Genomic DNA, 8,047 nt, shown 5'->3' with positions numbered 1-8,047 from the left:
ACAGCACATTATTATTATTATGGCATTTGTCAAGCTCTTACTATAATAATAATAATGCATTTATTAAGCGCTTTCTATGTGCAAAGCACTATTCTAAGCGCTGGGGGGGTACAAGGTGATCAGGTTGTCCGGCGTGGGGCTCACAGTAAGCATCCCCATTTTACAGATGAGGTAACTGAAGCTCCGAGAAGTTAAGTGGCTTGCCCGAGGTCACACAGCAGACATGTGGTGGAGCTGGGATTCGAACCCACGACCTCTGACTCCGAAGCCCGGGCTCTTTCCACTGAGCCATGCTGCTGCTTCTCACTTCTTACTATGGGGCAGGCACTCCAGCGCTTAGAACAGTGCCCAGCGCTTTAGAACTGGGTGCGGAGCAGTGGGCTGAGCGCTCGGGAGGTGACTGTACAACATATTTATTATTATTATTATTATCATCATCATTATTATCATCATTATTATTATGGCATTTTTCAAGCGCTTACTATGTGGCAGGCACTCCAGCGCTTAGAACAGTGCCCAGCGCTTAGAACTGGGTGCAGAGCAGTGGGCTGAGCGCTCGGGACGGGACTGTACAACATATTATTATTATTACTATTATTATTATCATTATCATTATTATTATTATGGCATTTGTCAAGCGCTTACTATGTCGCAGGCACTCCAGCACTTAGAACAGTGCCCAGCGCATTAGAACTGGGTGTGGAGCAGTGGACTGAGCACTTGGGAGGGGACTGTACAACTTATTATTATTATTATTATTATTATTATCATCATTATTATTATGGCATTTGTCAAGCGCTTACTATGTGGCAGGCACTCCAGCGCTTAGAACAGTGCCCAGCGCTTAGAACTGGGTGCGGAGCAGTGGGCTGAGTGCTCGGGAGGGGACTGTACAACATATTATTATTATTATTATTATTGTTATTGTTATCATTATCATTAATATTATTATTATTATTGTTGTTGTTATCATTATCATTAATATTATCATTATTATCATTATTATTATTATGGCATTTGTCAAGCGCTTACTATGTGGCAGGCACTCCAGCGCTTAGAACAGTGCCCAGCGCTTAGAACTGGGTGCGGAGCAGTGGGCTGAGTGCTCGGGAGGGGACTGTACAACATATTATTATTATTATTATTATTATCATTATCATTATTATTGTTATTATCATTATCGTTAATATTATCATTATTATCATTATTATTATTATGGCATTTGTCAAGCGCTTACTATGTGGCAGGCACTCCAGCGCTTAGAACAGTGCCCAGCACTTAGAACTGGGTGCGGAGCAGTGGACTGAGTGCTCGGGAGGGGACTGTACAACATATTATTATCATTATTATTATTATTATTATCATCATCATCATCATTATTATTATTATTGCATTTGTCAAGCGCTTACTATGGGGCAGGCACTCCAGCGCTTAGAACAGTGCCCAGCGCTTAGAACTGGGTGCGGAGCAGTGGGCTGAGTGCTCGGGAGGGGACTGTACAACATATTATTATTATTATTATTATTATTATTATTATCATCATCATTATTATCATTATTATTATTATGGCATTTGTCAAGCGCTTACTAGGTGGCAGGCACTCCAGCGCTTAGAACAGTGCCCAGCGCTTAGAACTGGGTGCGGAGCAGTGGGCTGAGTGCTCGGGAGGGGACTGTACAACATATTATCATTATTACTATTATTATTATTATTATCATCATCATCATTATTATTATTATTATTATCATTATTATCATTATGGCATTTGTCAAGCGCTTACTATGTGGCAGGCACTCCAGCGCTTAGAACAGTGCCCAGCACTGCTATGTGCTTTGCACATTGTAAGCACTTAATAAATGCCATTATTATTATTACTATTATTATTATTACTATTATTATTATCATTACTACAGCGTGGCTCAGTGGAAAGAGCCCGGGCTTTGGAGTGAGAGGTCATGGGTTCAAATTCCGGCTCCACCAATTGTCAGCTGGGTGACTTTGGGCAAGTCACATGCCATTATTATTATTATTATTATACAAGCGGGGCTCAGGGGAAAGAGCCCCGGCTTTGGAGTCAGAGGTCATGGGTTCAAATCCTGCCACTTGTCAGCTGGGTGACTTTGGGCGGAGCCTGATGTCACAGAGGGTGGGACCAATGGGGCAAGCCCCTCCCCTGGAGGGGGCGGGGCCTGACGTCACAGGGGTGGGACCAATGACGCGCGCCCCTCTGCGGGAGGGGGCGGAGCCTGACGTCACAGGGGGCGGGACCAATGGAGTGCGCCCCTCCCCGGGAGGGGGCGGAGCCTGATGCCACAAGGGGCGGGACCAGTGCCCTGCGTTCCTCCCCGGAGGGGGCGGAGCCTGACGTCACAGGGGCGGGACCAATTGAATGCGTCCATCCCCGAGAAGGGGCGGAGCCTGACGTCACAGGGGCGGGACCAACGGCCCGAGCCCCTCCCCGGGAGGGTGAGGGCCCTGACGTCACAGGGGCGGGACCTGGTGCTGACCAATCGCAGGGGGCGGGGCTCTTCTTCTGACCCGCCCCCGCAAGGGGTCGGGGCCTGTCGCCTCAGCAACCGCGAAGGGACGGAGCCTGGTGCTGACCAATCGCGGGGGGCGGGGCCTGTCTTCTGACCAACCCGCGAGAGGGGGCGGGGCCTGTCGCCTGAGCCACCGCGAGGGAGCGGAGCTTGATGCTGGCCAATCACAGGGGGCGGGGCCTGTCGTCGGAGCAACCGCGAAGGGGCGGATCCTGGCGCTGACCAATCGCGGGAGGCGGGGCCTGTCTTCTGACCAACCCCCGCGTGAGGGGACGGGGCCTGTCTGGGCAACCTGTAGTGGGCGGAGCCTGACGCTGGCCAATCGCGGGTGGCGGGGGTCTGTCTTCTGACCAACCCCCGGGAGGGGGGGGGGCGCCTGCCGCCGGAGCAACCAATGGGGGCGGAGCTTGATGCTGGCCATTCGCGGGGGGCGGGGCCTGTCTTCTGAGCAACCAATTGGGGGGCGGAGCCTGATGCTAACCAATCGCGGGTGGCAGGGCCTGTCTTCTGACCAACCCCCGTGATGGGGCGGGGCCTGTCGTCTATGCAACCGATTTGGGGCGGAGCCTGATGCTGACCAATCACGGTAGGCGAGGCCTGTCTTCTGACCAACCCCCGGGAGGGGGCGGGGCCTGTCGCCTGAGCAGCCGCGAGGGGCGGAGCCTGATGCTGGCCTATCTCGGGGGGCGGGGCCTGTTGTCTGAGCAACCGTGAGGGGGCGGGGCTTGATGCTGGGCTGCCTCGGGGGGCGGGGCCGGTTGCCCGGGCAACCAACTTGTACTTCCCAAGCGCCTAGTACAGTGCTCTGCACACAGTAAGCGCTCAATAAATACGATTGAATGAATCGAAGGAATGAAGGGCCCGTCGTATGAAGAACTACTAAAACTCTTTATTTGTTCCTCTTGACGTCGTTAGAGGCCGGTCGGCAACGTGTCTGCTCATTCTGTAGGCGCGGAACCTTCCGAGCGCTCAGTCCAGTGCTCCGCCCGGGGCTCAAGGTCGTGGGTTCAAATCGCGACTCCGCCACTTGTCAGCCGGGTGATTCTGGGCAAGTCGCTTCACTTCCCTGGGCCTCAGTGACCTCATCTGGCAAATGGGGATGAAGACCGTGAGCCCCACGAGGGGCAACCTGATCACTTTGTAACTTCCCCAGCGCTTAGAACGGTGCTTTGCACAGAGTAAGCGCTTAATAAATGCTATTATTATTATTATTATTCATTCAGTGGTATTTATTGAGCACCTCCTGTGTGCAGAGCACTGGACTACCAGGTGTCGGGGGTCTCTGGGGGACAGTGCTAAGCGCTTAGTACAGTGCTCTGCACATAGTAAGCGCTCAATAAATACGATTGATGATGATGATGATGGGGGGGCCCGGGACGGAAGGGGGCGGGATTAGGACTCCGGGGTCTCCTTCATTCATTCATTCATTCATTCACTCAATGGTATTTAAGCGCTTAGTACAGTGCTTTCCACACAGTGAGTGCTCTGTAAATATGGTGAATGAATGAATGAATGAAGAGGACCCCAGAGTCCTAGCCCCGTCCCCCAGAGACCCCTGACACCTGATAGCCCAATGCCCTCCACGCATTCATTCAGTGGTATTTATTGAGCACCTCCTGTGTGCAGAGCACTGGACTACCAGGTGTGTGTGTGGGGGGAGGGGCGGAGCTAGAACTCGGGTCCCCATTCATTCATTCATTCATTCATTCATTCACTCACTCCATTCATTCATTCATTCAGTGGTATTTATTGAGCGCCTCCTGTGTGCAGAGCACTGGACTACCAGGTGTCAGGGGTCTCTGGGAGGGGGTCCCGGGACGGGAGGGGGCGGGGCTAGGACTCTGGGGTCCCTTTCATTCATTCACTCACTCACTCATTCATTCATTCACTCACTCACTCTCATTCATTCATTCATTCATTCACATTCATTCATTCATTCAGTGGTATTTATTGAGTGCCTCCTGTGTGCAGAGCACTGGACTACCAGGTGTCGACCAGGTGTCGGGGGTCTCGGGGAGGGGGTCCCGGGACGGGAGGGGGCGGGGCTAGGACTCTGGGGTCCCCTTCATTCATTCAATCATTCATTCACTCATTCATTCACTAACTCATTCATTCATTCATTCAGTGGTAGTTATTGAGCGCCTCCTGTGTGCAGAGCAGGTGTCGGGGGGTGGTCTTTGGGGGAGGGGGCGTGGCTAGGACTCTGGGGGTCCTCTTCATTGATTGATTGATTCATTCATTCATTCATTCAGTGGTATTTATTGAGCACCTCCTGTGTTTACAGCACTGGACTACGAGGTGTCGGGGGTCTCGGGGAGGGGGTCCCGGGACGGGAGGGGGCGGGGCTGGGACTCTGGGGTCCCATTCATTCATTCATTCACTCATTCACTCATTCATCCATTCACTCACTCATTCATCCATTCATTCACTCACTCATTCATTCATTCACTCCTCATTCACTCATTCATTCATTCATTGTCAGTGGCATTTATTGAGCGCCTCCTGTGTGCAGAGCACTGGACTACCAGGTGTCGGGGTCTCGGGGAGGGGGGTCCCGGGACAGGAGGGGGCGGGGCTGGGACTCTGGGGTCCCCTTCATTCATTCACTCACTCATTCATTCATTCACTCCTCATTCATTCACTCCTCATTCACTCATTCATTCATTCACCCATTCATTCACTCATTCAGTGGTATTTATTGAGCGCCTCCTGTGTGCAGAGCACTGGACTACCAGGTGTCGGGGGTCTCGGGGAGGGGAGGGGGCGGGGCTAGGACTCTGGGGTCTCCTTCATTCATTCATTCATTCACTCACTCATTCATTCATTCACTCCTCATTCACTCATTCATTCATTCATTGTCAGTGGCATTTATTGAGTGCCTCCTGTGTGCAGAGCACTGGACTACCAGGTGACGGGGGTCTCGGGGGTGTGTGTGGGGGGCGGTCCCGGGACGGGAGGGGGCGGGGCTAGGACTCTGGGGTCCCCTTCATTCATTCACTCACTCTCACTCATTCAGGGGGTCCCGGGATGGGGCGGGGCTAGGACTCTGGGGTCCCCTTCATTCATTCACTCACTCACTCATTCATTCATTCATTCACTCCTCATTCATTCATTCATTCACTCACTCACTCATTCAGGGGGTCCCGGGATGGGGTGGGGCTAGGACTCTGGGGTCCCCTTCATTCATTCACTCACTCATTCACTCACTCATTCATTCATTCACTACTCACTCATTCATTCACTCATTCATTCATTCATTCATTCATTCATTCATTCACTCATTCATTCACTCAGTGGTATTTATTGAGCGCCTCCTGTGTGCAGAGCACTGGACTACCAGGTGTCGGGAGTCTCGGGGAGGGGGTCCCGGGACGGGAGGGGGCGGGGCTATGGCTCTGGGGTCCCCTTCATTCATTCACTCACTCACTCTCATTCATTCACTCATTCATTCATTCATCATTCAGTCAGTCAGTCAGTCAGTGGTATTTATTGAGCGCCTCCTGTGTGCAGAGCGCTGGACCACCAGGTGTCGGGGGTCTCGGGGAGGGGGTCCCGGGACGGGAGGGGGCGGGGCTAGGCTAGGACTCTGGGGCCCCCTTCATTCATTCATTCATTCATTCATTCATTCATTCATGCACTCACTCATTCATTCACTCCTCATTCATTCATTCATTCACTCACTCCTCATTCACTCCTCATTCATTCATTCACTCCTCATTCATTCATTCGCTCACTCCTCATTCACTCATTCATTCACTCATTCACTCATTCATTCATCAGTCAGTCAGTCAGTCAGTCAGTGGTATTTGTTGAGCGCCTCCTGTGTGCCGGGCACTGGACCACCAGGTGCCGGGGGTCTCTCTCTGGGGGAGCCCCCTCCGCCCCCCCCCCCGCCCCCCGCCCGGCCCCAGCCGGTTGTCTCTCCATCTCCCGGTGCTCGGCTCCCAGACGCCTTTGCGGCCCGGGGTTGGCTGGCTTTTGGGTTGGCGTCAGGCCTGCCCTGCCCTGCCCTGCCCTGCTGCCCTGCCCTGCCCATCCTCCCCGGAGACCCCCGGGCCGGAGACCCGAGGGGCTCTAACAGGTGGCATCCCGCGGCCAGGGGCGGGGGCTGCGGGACCAGCAGCAGGAGGAGCCGGAGGAGGAGCAGGAGGAGGAGGAGAGGGGGCGGCAGCCCCAACCGGCTGCCGGTCCTGACAGCAGCAGCAGCAGCAGCCGCCGCAGAAGCAGCCGCCCCCCGCCCCCCTGCTCCTCCTCTTTCTCCCCATCCCGACCCCGCCCGCTCTGCATCTTCTTCCTCCTCCTCCTCATCCCTTCTTCGTGCATCCCGAGCAGAGGCGGGAAGGCCCGGCACCTCTCCCCCTCCTCCTCTCCCCCCCCCCCCCATCCTTCCCTCCCCCTTGCCCCGCGGCCTCCTCCGAGGATGCCCAAGCCTGCGGGCCCGCTGCTGGTGCGGGGCGGAGGGGGCTGGGAGGCCGGGGTCCCCGGGGTGGACCCCGGGGTCCCCGGGGTGCCCCCCCCCCGGCCCGCCCCGCCGTCCCGGGGACACGGAGCTGGGCCGCCAGTTCCGGGCCTGGTGCCTCCGCACCTACGGGGACTCCGCCAAGACCAAGACGGTGACCCGCAGGAAGTACCAGCGCATCAAGGAGGTGCTCAGGGCCGGCGGGACCCCCCCAGCCGCCGCCGCCCCGGCCCCGCCGCCCCCGCCGCCGCCGCCGCCCCCTCCCCCGGACCCCTCCTCCGGGCCCGCCGCCGCCCCCCACCCCCAGCCCTCCTCCTCCGGGGCCGCCGGGGAGAAGGGCAAGTTCCAGTTCTGGGTCAAGTCCAAGGGGTTTCGGCTCGGAGGAGGCGCCGGACCGGGACCGGGAGGAAGGGGACGAGCAGCAGCAGGAGGAGGAGGAGGAGGAGGAGGAGGAGCGGGAGGAGCGGGAGCAGGAGCAGGAGGAGGAGGAGGCGAAGGGCCCGGAGACCCCGCGGCCGGACAAGTCGTCTATGTGCCGGTCAAGACGGGAACGGTCAGTGCGCGACCCCGGGACACCGCACACCGCCCCCCCCTCCACTCCCCCAGGCCGGACCTCCAGCCGGCCAGCCCCCCCCATAACCTCCCCATCCTCTGCACCCCCACCCTCTGACCCCCCGTCCTCAGACCCCCAACCTCTGCTCCCCCTGACGCCCCCATCCCTGACTCTCCCATCCTCTCTGATCCTGCCATCCTCTGACCCCCGCATCCTCTGCACCCCTACCCTCAGACCCCCATCCTCTACTCACCCTGATGCCCCATCCTCTGATCCTCCCGTCCTCTGACCCCACCATCCTCTAACCCCCATCCTCTCCACCCTCTGACCCCCCATCCTCTGCACCCCCACCCTCAGACCCCCATCCTCTGACCCCCCCTCCTCTGTACCCTCTGATCCTCCCATCCTCTGCACCCCCCCCTCAGACCCCCATCCTCTGAGCCCCCCATCCGCTGCACCCTCTGACCCTCCCATCCTCTGACCCCCCACCCTCAG

At 56.4% G+C, this 8,047-nt stretch overlaps 1 protein-coding gene across 1 annotated transcript in view; it reads left to right on the top strand.

The window, feature by feature from the left end:
- The first annotated feature begins 7,474 nt into the window (after nt 1-7,474).
- The window catches only part of LOC119931425 (nucleolar protein 4-like), a 40,338-nt gene continuing 39,765 nt past the window's right edge, over nt 7,475-8,047 (top strand). The window contains exon 1 of the mRNA XM_038750069.1: nt 7,475-7,552. The gene's annotated coding sequence lies outside the window, so the exon portion shown is untranslated. The remainder of the gene's footprint in view (nt 7,553-8,047) is intronic.

Source organism: Tachyglossus aculeatus, chromosome 8 (assembly GCF_015852505.1).
Source record: "Tachyglossus aculeatus isolate mTacAcu1 chromosome 8, mTacAcu1.pri, whole genome shotgun sequence".
NCBI classification, from domain to species: domain Eukaryota; kingdom Metazoa; phylum Chordata; class Mammalia; order Monotremata; family Tachyglossidae; genus Tachyglossus; species Tachyglossus aculeatus.
This window is presented reverse-complemented; position numbering and strand designations above follow the sequence as displayed.